We start from the raw sequence: 12,145 nt of genomic DNA, 5'->3' as shown, positions 1-12,145 counted from the left end.
GAGAGAAAAGAGGTCCGTCATTTCATGATGGATTTGATTGTAAATAGATATTATTCTGAGCTTCTGAAAGTAGACAAATTTTATAGATCTGATGTAAATGAAGAGAAAGGGGTAAAAAAATCTTGAAAATCATGGTTTCTTGTGCAAATGACTGTCTGCGGATTTGTACAAAAAGTAGGCTGGACCGCTTCACTTTGTAAAAATGCAAAACAGTATTCATTCTGACAGATATGAGGAGAAAAGTAGCAGGTCAACAGGTCACTTCAAAGTGATTTTTGTGTTTCTCTCGGATAGATTTCTAAAGAGAAGGTATCTGCATTTGTCTTCAGAACATTGTGTCAAAGCCTTGCATTGATATATTTGTATGTAACCCTATGGGAAATTAATTGTACTTTGGGGCCTGATATAATGGAAACAGTCAGAAAGTAAATTGTCAATATTTTGTCATTTTTCAATCTACATGGCTAAAATTTTGACGGTGAATGGCTGGTAAGCATAGAAATCTGGTAAATATTTAGATTAATCATTACATTTGCTGAAATTGCTTCAGTTTGGGTAAAAAGTATACATGCACTTGAAAAATGTGAAAAATCCTACTTTCAGTTTACATATTTCTGGATATTTTCTAATTTTGCGGGTTTTCATGCATGAAATGCATTTTTATAAGTTCTTTGTTTGAAACCGGTATGCGTAAAACAGAATGGGGTATTACAAATGCCGCGATGTGATATTTTCTTGATTTTTTAGAAATTTGAGCTGCGGCCGAGGAAATCTGACCTAAAGTCAGATATGTATTTTTTCTATTCTTGTTTACATTAAATTGCTCATTTGGTCACTTGAGTTTACACAGTACACACAGTCTGAATAGAGAAATATGTATAATCATGAAATTGGCATATTTTAACTGATTTTGAAGGAAAACAGGCATATTTTCACACACTAGACTTGCATATTGGTTTCCTCAATGCTTAATTGAGCATAAATCATCATATCTGAGGTCCTGGATTGTATATTTACTTATTTTGTTGGATTTCTTACACTTTTAGTACCTAAAAACCTGAAATGAGAGCGCTCGGAAAAGTTGCTTTGAGGGGCACTTTTTTTGCATTTCTCACTTTCTTTGCAGTCACATTGTTTTGAAATTATCGTTTGCACATACATTCAATCATGTAAACTGATTACGAATTCAATCTAAGAAATTATGACTAGCTTGACTCATATTTCAGATGTTGTTCGGCCGCAGGCCTTCCAGTCACACCGAAGATCCTGGTTCGATCACACGAAGGGTCACTTCCATTGATATTAGTCACAGGAAAAATTAGGAGCACCAGTTGTAATTTCTCAGGTTGATATTTATTAAGGTTTTTGCAGAAATTTAACCAGTTTGGAACATTTCAGAGTTGTTTGGCTCATTTTACCTAGGGTAGCCATAAATGAATGATCACTGAAAAGTATATGACACATATATGTACAAAAGCTATTCATTCTCACAATTGCCACATACTGGGTTGCTTAAAAAGGGCAAATTTGACAGCTACAGGATTTTTCTTAGTTCACATTTTACTTTTTCATATGAGTAGACTACGCATTTCGACGTGCTTTTTGTAATATGAATAGTTTTCCTAAAATTGGAACAGTGATATTGTAATCAAACTTGAAGTGGCTCTTAATTTGGATAGATATATAATAAGGAAACATGCTGTTTTTTATTTTGGGTGAAAATCTCATCAAACCAAAAAGTTACAGAATTTTGCGGGTTTTTTTTTTCATCTGAAAAGTATGCGAAATTTTTTTTTGGCTCAGATTTGACCGATACCATGTGTAACATTGGAAGCTGTCAAATTTTAGTGCATAGTTCAACAAAGGTGTAACTTTCAGATTTAATTTGCTATACCTCTGAGATTAAACTGGTAAAATATTTTTTAGTTTGAAGAGATAAATAGGTCTAAATAGGTAACAAGGTACAGTTACCTGCCCTTGTTACCATCTACAGACTGTAAAGTTCTAAATAAAAGGAGTACTCTTTTACGTTCTCTTCACGGTCATGTGTGGAGAAACAGATGCTTTACATATAAAATGTAAATATGACATCTAGAAATAAGAAAAGAAGTGACCACATGTAATAAAAACCAATGTAGAATGCTCATTTATCAAGTGTATCATTTCAAGAAAGGACTTCGGACACTTTCTATATGAATTTGCCTACTCCAAGAGTGAAAAATAAACCACTAAGAAATAAGTTTTTAATTACATATACCATCAAAATACATATATGAGATTATTTCTTAAAGTCAGATTTTAAATATTCGTTTCATAAAACGGTGATTTTTGCTCTAAATAGAATTGCATACCCTGTTATATACATACAAAAGCTATTTTGCTTTATACGACATTGTTCCCCCACGTGCATCAAAACCATATTTGGCCAGCATATGTAGATATTAATAATACACATTTTCTGTGAATATTGTGTTGATGCAAGGGGTGGAACAGTACTTTTAAACAAAAAATATAACTACAGGGTGTTCCCAAATGTAAAGTTACCAGTACGTTTTATATTGATTTTTAATAATTTGATAGTCACATATTTTTACATCTGTTTGTAACTCAAATACTATACAAATGTTTGAAAGGGTACACATAGGCATGTTATACATGTATAGTAGTGAGAGAAGCAAATACTGTGAATTCATTATTATTCGTTGGGTTAAATTTTCATTGGCTTATCCTGGTTGTTTGTTGCAGTAGATTGGCAAAAGTGTGCTGTAAAATACTAGCAACACACCAGGTAATCTTCTGCATGCCCTCCTCGCGATGAGGATGCAATTTGTTTTCCATTTTGATATTATTATTTTTGTATTTTTTAATATATATTTTTCATTTCTTTATTTCTTCATCTTCTTCTTTGCGTTTATATTTATTTCTTTTAGACACATACTAAATGTCACACGTATTCATTACTTCATGCTCTTCCTTCTGTGAAAACTGAATTAAATATTGTTCTTTGCGACGGACTAGGCCTAAACACCACAAAGAAGAGGCAATATGTGCACAGCAGTTAATCTGATCCTGACTATAGTCTGTCCGACAGAAACAATGCTTGACATTGATATGCCTGTGATGCATAGGTAAAGAACAGCAGCTTCTTGGCAGGTCATATCTGTGACGGTTTCACATTCAGTGTGATGCCACGAAAGTGATGTGTCAAGTCAGTTTCCATGCAGATGGCATATACAAATACGGCTAGATGCGAAAACGAACTAAAAGGTTAAGCGGGATTTCAGGTGGAATTTTTATGTAGCGACCTGCTTCTACTTAAGCCCTACAAATGAAACATTTCGAATGTGTTTTGCCCACAACTTCAGCCCTGATTAGACAACATTATCTATAGATGTTGTCAGACTTATCCCGATTTAACTTTTTCCGATACAGCTTCCTTAGGCGAGCCCCACAAAGAACTGTCATTTCGAATACATTTTACTACATGTTTAAGCGAATTGAGCCGTGCCATGAGAAAACCAAAATAGTGGCTTTGCGACCAGCATGGATCCAGACCAGCCTGCACATCTGCACAGTCTGGTCAGGATCCAGGCTGTTCGCTTTCAAAGCCTATTGGAATTAGACAAACCGTTAGCGAACAGCATGGATCCTGACTAGAATGCGCAGATGCGCCGGCTGGTCTGGATCCATTTTCGCAATTGCACTATGCTGGTTTTCCCATGGCGCGGCTCAAATATTATCTGTGCCGCTGGTACTTATCCCAAGCAAGAACCCACCCTACGGCCTTGATAAGATTACTGCCTTTTCTTAATATTAATGTTATACAGCACACAAATATCTGCCATCACTTATAACAGAGCTATACAGACATGTACATGTACTTAAATAACTGCCTGAACCACTGTAATAAAACTGACCGGTCACTTATACATGTATACCTATTCACACATGTAATGCATCAATAGCTTTACATTACGAACAGTGTATGGATAAATCAAGTACAGGTTGTTTGCAAAGATATCGTTCTCTTCTTTATTTATTTACAGGATTTTAATCTTAAAATGTTATTTTTTTCCTTAAATAAACAGATTTTGTCACTTTTTTCGACTGGAATTCATATATTTAAAACTTCCGTAAAGTGATGACATTATATTTTTGCGGAAATTAGACATTTTATTTTTTCAAGAAAATATACCCTGGCCCAGATAAAATAAGAAAAACATCTTGATAGGAACAGAAACAAACCAGTTTCTGCTGTAATAAGTTAACTAACACATTGGTTTATCAATGACTTGAAACGATTTGGATACTGTTTAAATACTTATTGAGAATTTTGCATTCAAAATGTAGGCTAGATGCATATGATAGTGTCCGAAGTCCTTACAGCTATTTATGTCAACCCCAGGAGACATATTGTTTTTGCCCTGTCCGTCCGTCCGTCCGTCCGTCCGTCCTTCCTTCCATCCGTCCGTCCGTCCGTCCGTACGTCACACTTCATTTCCGAGCAATAACTGGAGAACCATTTGACCTAGAGCCTTCAAACTTTATAGGGTTGTAGGGCTACTGGAGTAGACGACCCCTATTGTTTTTGGGGTCACTCTGTCAAAGGTCAAGGTTACAGGGGCCTGAACATTGAAAACCATTTCCGATCAATAACTAGAGAACCACTTGACCCAGAATGTTGAAACTTCATACGATGATTGGTCATGAAGAGTAGATGACCCCTATTGATTTTGGGGTCACTCCGTCAAAGGTCAAGGTCACAGGGGCCTGAACATGGAAAACCATTTCCGATCAATAACTAGAGAACAACTTGACCCAGAATGTTGAAACTTCATAGGATGATTGTACATGCAAAGTAGATGACCCCTATCGATTTTGGGGTCACTCCATTAAAGGTCAAGGTCACAGGGACCTGAACATTGAAAACCATTTCCGGTCAGTAACTTGAGAACCACTTGACCCAGAATGATGAAACTTCATAGGATGATTGGTCATGCAGAGTAGATGGCCCCTAACGATTTTGGGGTCACTCTGTTAAAGGTCAAGGCCACAGGGGCCTGAAAATGGAAAACCATTTCCAATCAATAACTTGAGAACCTCTCGACCCAGAATGTTGAAACTTCATAGGATGATTGTTCATGCAGAGTAAATGACCCCTATTGTATTTGGGGTCACTCCGTTAAAGGTCAAGGTCACAGGGGCCTGAACATTGATAACCAGTTCCAATCAATAACTTGAGAACCACTTGACCCAGAATGTTGAAACTTCATAGGATGATTCAACATGCAGAGTAGATGACCCCTATTGATTTTGGGGTCAGTCAATTAAAGGGCAAGGTCACAGTGGCCTGTTCATGTAAAATCATTTTTTGGAAATAACTTGAGAACCACTTTACCTACAATGTTGAAACTTAATAGGATGATTGGACATGCAGAGTAGATGACCCTTATTTATTTTGAGGTCACTTAATCAAAGGTCAAGGTCACAGGAGCCTGAACAGTGACTTGAGAACCACTAGGCCAAAAGTGTTGAAATTTAGCGGGATGACTGGACATGCCAAGTAGATGATCCCTATTGCTGCCAACCATCAGTGTCTCTTTTACTTTCGCTCCTGACCACTATTGACTTCTTGCCTATAGGACTTTGCATTGGGGGAGACATGCGCTTTTTTACAAAAGCATTTTCTAGTTTTGAATTGGTTTTCAGACAGATGTCACAGGATTTTCATTCAATGCTGCACTCGAGAAAAACGCAATTCTCTAAGGCAACTAAAACATATACATGTGAACGGCGATCTCCAAATTTCGGCCACACTAAGAATTTTGATGCTAAATATTCGTGAACTGATTTTTTTCTTTTCTCCTAAAAATGTCAGAAGTAATGTCGAATGCAAATTATAATTTTTAGTTTCAGACACACTCAACAGACTTTGTGTAAGAATTTAAATGCTAGATATTCCGTAAATATATTTTTTTTCTCATTAAGGATATCAGAAGTAATTTTGGATGCGCGCCTCGCGTTATTCATGTTTCTTGCCTTATTTAATGTTGCAGATGGTGCCAACTGAAACAAAGACAGATTGTTATGAAAGTAAGATGTTGGTTTTGTTACCACACTTAGAAAAACAAACAATTGTAGCCAGTAACAAGAGGAGCCATATAACAATAACGTCTAATTAACATAAGTTGCTGTTCTGGTTCTGATACATAAATTAATTATTGTTCTTGATATAAATATGTATTTTTTTCATGGGAATCAACGTACATTCGGGAGAGGGTGTTTCTGCATCTTTTTTCCAACTTGTTACGTATATATTTCGGAATAATGTCTGTGAGTGCGTGTGTGCGAGTGCATGAGTGTTTTAATAAAGCAATTAGCAGAAAATTCCGTAACAATGTAGGCATATATTTCTTAACTTTCTTGTTTTCAAAATACAAATCTCATTGAATATAGAATTAATATGCTTTAATGATCGTATGGCTTCTATATCTAATAACCACTTAGATGTCTATAAACATCATTGTGTACATCTTGTAAGAATTACTTCAATTTGTAGCACTGACTGATCAAATAATAAGATAGTTTAATTAATGACATGAATAAATGTGTCGCATATTCAAAACCGTTAACACCTGCAGATTTGTTACTCTTTCTTTTCAATAAAAACATGTATTATCAATTACAATTTATAACAGGCACCCTCTACTTGTGATTAACAACGATGTGACAATCGGTCTGTTTCCTTTTGTCGTTCGCAGCGGGCGATAACCGTGGTACCTACTGCCAAAGTTTAACTTTTTCAAACCGCGGGACATTCCTTCTGAAGGTATACATAAATATTGCAGACTTTCTACACCGAACGATGTTGTAGCTACCAGTATCAGTCGAGTCTGCAGAAGAATACAACATATTAAATAAAATACAATGAATTTAATTCACATTTAAATATAATACTGGAACTAATTCGCAAATATAGAAATGAATGAAATTTTGAATCAATATATATCGGTTGCGTAAAAGCAAACATAATCATGCACGAACATTACAACGTGCAGGTGTTATTCAGTGAAATCAACAGAATTAACTTTAATTCTTTCATAGACATCTTCCTTGTATCGCAATTTCTTTTTATTATATGTATCATACTTTATACCAATAGTCTGTGAACATTTTGTGCGGTCCCAAAATAAACAAATTTATCAAATTCTACGACTTTCATATTTATGAAGACCTTATTAACACCGACATTTGACGGCTACATTTTATCACTTTTCTTCATGGAGTTGATATAACCTTAAGTATAATTCTTAAATGATTCATTTAGCGCGTGATCCGACAGGTTTTTGATCATTTTACAGTAATGAGTAGAAGATTTAGATACTTTATAAAAGAGAATCCGTCATAGCGGTATAATGTATAGCCGCCATTTTTTGGAGAAAGCTTGTGAGACATAGCAACAATATCCAAGGGGGGCGTTCCTTATCAGAAAAATCGGATCTATGCATTAATGCACCTCTAAATACACTGGCTGCAGAACTGACATTCTGAGGTGCATTTGTGGTGCATGTTTGTGTTGTTTTCTTTCACAAAAGTCTCATGAAAACCACAGCTATCTGATACGGACTAAATCAGTGTGTATAGTAATTCACGAAAGACACTGCCCAAAAGCTTTAAAAAGAAATCTTAAAAGCTGAATGATTTGGAGAAAAAGCTTATATTATTTATTCATAGTAAAACATCTTCGATGTAATTTATGTTGTAGTTTTCGTCACAAATTATCAAAAAGGATAAAGACTGAATCAGTGTGTATGTAAACAATGACTGGCAGTGAAAAAGGACCAAACCGAATATTAAAAAAAATGCAAAAAAAAAGTTCTTATGGTTTATATTAACAATCCCTCAGTTGCCGCTTTCTTTGTAATATTTTAAACATTGATTAGCAGCCACCATCAGCGCTTTTAGCGCTTTGATTATTTATAAATTAATATTAACTTATTATGCCCTGCTGTCGAAAGGCGCTTATTCGTACTTGCGTATACTTGCATTAATTGCTATAATTATCCAAACAGAGAATGATAAATGATAATTTATACTACCATTATACAAAATCTACCGTCGGTATGTAAACATGACAAAATACAATCTTGTATAAGCTATGAAGGATTGTATCTGAATCATAATAATTATATATAACATGTCAGAAACATCAACAACCAATTTTCTGTCAAATCATATATTTTACGTGTATCAACTGTAATAGCAAACTGCACACAAATGCCTTCTCAGTTATTAAATGTTCCTGTTTTTTAAAAATGGTATATTCATAGTCGCGTAACTACAGTATCAAACCTGTTCCAACGCATTACTTTCCTATAAAAGCGGCGCTTAGCCAAGAGAATGCTTGAATCGCAATCTCTTTTGTATTCTATACAAAACGTACTGATTAACCATTTTGTACCTTTGATCAGATATTGTATTAATTTAAATGTTTGGCAAGATATTCTTTTATTGTGTTGTTTGATACTTTTCGGTTTTGTTTTTGTTTTGTATTTCAACAGACGAGAAAACAACTTGAAGATGAAAAGATTCGTCATAGATCCTGTAACTATGACTGGTAACTTGATCATACTTGATATTTTGTCAGTAATGCAAGATAAACTTTGTATCTATTCTGGGTCAGTTACTCTTAAACTACATTGCAGTTTGAAAATGAATGGTGCAGTTTGTGTACATCTGACTACAGTATTAACATAAATAATTATACTATCCTCTGGTTCACAAAAATTAAGAAATTTAGAAGACTTTGTCTCAATTGTCTCTACGTACTATTTATATTTTATTTCATCGAATAATCGAAAATAGTTTTGCAGCACTATTGTTTAAATGATGTTTCTCATTTCATTACTTTCATGATTCATTACTTTCTTACAACAGAAATATTGAAAACTCTACAGGACGCCCAACACAATAAAAATGAAAATATACGTGCAGGCTTGGTTTGATTGAGCCTGTGCATGGACGTTGTGGAAATACATGCCATCGCCCACGTTCTCTAGCCCCGGGATGTGCAAACCTCAACGTTTGTACAATACATTAAAATGATTCACTCGCTGTCTGTAACTAACGAAATAATGTAATTGCATATTATTTATATGCAAATACATGAAGCATGAAACGTTAGAAAATGTTAATAGAAACTCAAAATATATTTCAAAGGAGTCGCAATAATATCGACAAATTGGAAATCTTCACTGGACTTTTGCCTGTGATCAGTACATTACCTCCTGATCTGTTGAAATTTAGTAACTAGATTATAATTATAAGTCACAGTGACTTAGAGACTGTCTCGTCCAATATCCATAGTATGATTACACGTGGTCAATAATAAACCCTATTGTTTTGGGATCATTTGTCAAAGTCAAATGTAACAGTGACCTCGAGACTGAAAACGGTTATAGTTTGAATCATCAGTAGTCAAAAGGATTAACTGCGGTCAAAGACTACTGTTTATTAAGAGTCAGTAGGTCAGTTGACATTTGTTACTGTAAATTGTTTCTGAATAGTAACTTGAAAATGCTTGACATGCACATTTTAATCTTCAAAAGGAGATTGCATGTGGTCAGTAGATGATCCTTTTAATTTTGGTGATCTGTAAGTCAAAATTCAAGGTCACATTGACCCGAAGTAAAAACGATATAGTTAACAGAACGCTTGGACCTTTGATTGTGCCTCTGGTCAGCTGATAACCCTCAGTTTTCACTTTCAATATGGTAAGGTCAAGGTAATAACCGTGATACATAAAAAGGTTTGCAATCAGTAACAAGAGAACGCATGGGTTGCAGAACTCTGCAAAACTTCATTGGATGTATATTTGTGATCTATACGATCTGTTCATGACCCCTATTTATTTGGAGTCAGTGCATTAAAGGTCAAGGGCACGGCCTCTCTTTAATAAAATCGTTATCCAATCAATAATTAAAGTTTATAGTTATAAACGCGGTTTATAAAAAATATAGAACGTCTCTAAACAATTGGCACGTATTTCACATCTTATGCACAGAATATTGTGTATGCTTGATCAGCGGATCATCGGTGTTATCGCATTACGTCAGCTACGAGTAATCAGCGCGTGTTCGGGATTCAAACTTTGTGTATTGAAAGTAGCGTATCGCATCATCGGTAGTTTGCACTATACGTGATCACATCGAATAATACAATTGGCCGACAAAGTTAATTCTTATCACGTGATTCGTTTTGATGATGTGTATTGAATGGTAAACATGTGCGTAATACATCATCGAATTCTGCACCCGGCCGTATGAATATGCATGTAATTATGCGGTAGACAAAGAACAGTCGCAGCAGCAAGGTCATGTGACTAAACGGGACGTTTTTATTGGAAGCGGCACGGCGATAATTTATGCAGATTCAGTTCCGCGTAAAGATCGATGTAAGACACGATTTATTTTACAAAAAAGTTACACATTTATATTTAATATATTACCTATATATGGAATAATTCTGGATATTTAAATACGTTACTTTGGTTACATTGGATTACATTTAATGCGTAATAAAGCCTAACTGGAAATAAGAACAATTAGCGAAGATCCTGGATCAATATTAAACCCGATCGAAAAGTTATTGATTAACAATTAAAAATGGCGTCTTCGAGAAAATCTCGCCAAGAGAAACGAACATACGACAAAGACAATGTGGATAATTGGACCATATCGGAACTAAGGGTTGCACTTGAAAAACAAGGGATTAAAGTTCCAGTGAGCATGACCAAATCAGTGTTAAAATCTCTTTATAAAGAAAACGTCGGCGAAAGTTCCACTCGCTCCGACAGACAAAGAAGTAGGTCGCCGGTCAGAAACGTGGAGGTGAACGGTGCCAATAGCAGCGCACAAATGGCGTAATGTTTTCAAACATTGAATGCAACTATGTCAGCATTCAATGAAACAATAAAATTAATGAATAAAAACAAGGATAGTGACGAAAGGCAAGAACAACAGCCTGAAAAGAGAGACTCAGAAGTTCCAACATTAAGTGAAGTTTACAAGCACACAGAGCAGACAGACAACGGTATGTATAGGTCTGAATTAGATTCTCTAAGACATCAATCTGCAAAAAATAAAAACGGCATTCCAGCAAGTATGCTCACAAACATTGACGTCGTGAGTGATACTTTAGTAGCAAATTATTGACGGTAGGGATGTTAATCTGGCAGTTCTACTTATTCCTGAATTCGAACCTAACAGTCAATCTAAGAAAGCAGATAGTCGCCTAAGGAAACGCTTGTCAATAGAACAATTCAGAACGGCTTTCGGAAAATATCGTAGAGTCATGGTTCAAAAGTGGCCACATCGACGGGAAGAACTGGAGGCTTACGAGACCGATATAAGCAAAATACACTCATTCTACGGTGAGCGTTTTTACGACTACCACCTTGCCTTTTCAAGTAAGGCAGCAGAAGCTGTTAAGTTGGGAATTGCGGTAGATTGGTCAAGAAGAGACAACGACTTGTTTCAACTTGTCCTTGGAGGAGTAAAGGCACGTCAATGTTCTGTGTGCACCTCTACGTTGCATGAAACAGACTTCTGCCCCAATACCTTAACGTCGGAGATGCACAAGTACAAGACAGTCTTCAGCCATAACAAACCATACCAGTCGAAGGAAGCGGACAAATATGGCCGGAAGTTACTATACCACCAAGGTGCAGAAGTATGTAATAATTTCAACGCAGAAGGATGCTCTAGACGTATGTGTAACCGAACGCATATATGTTCGGAATGTTTCGGCAATTCTCACGGTAAAGCAACTTGTCATAGAGCGAAGAAAACAGATCGCATTCCAAACAAAAAGCAGTGACTATTTCAACCATCTACTCCAATTGACATTAATGTATTACGGAAAGAACTTGAACATTACCCTGATAAAGAATTCACTAATTATCTTTGTAACGGATTGACATTTGGATTTAATACATTAATTGACACCTTTCCTCAAGAAAATAAAATTTGTAAAAACTTACAGTCTGCATTAAAACAACCGGAAGTGGTAGATAAATTAATCGAATCGGAACTACAAAACAAATTTTTAGAAGGACCTTTTGACGAACCACCGTTTGATAAATTTC

This window comes from Mercenaria mercenaria, unplaced genomic scaffold (genome assembly GCF_021730395.1).
Source record: "Mercenaria mercenaria strain notata unplaced genomic scaffold, MADL_Memer_1 contig_5050, whole genome shotgun sequence".
Taxonomy (NCBI): domain Eukaryota; kingdom Metazoa; phylum Mollusca; class Bivalvia; order Venerida; family Veneridae; genus Mercenaria; species Mercenaria mercenaria.
The sequence above is the reverse complement of the archived record's forward strand: the minus strand, read 5'-3'. Positions refer to the sequence as shown.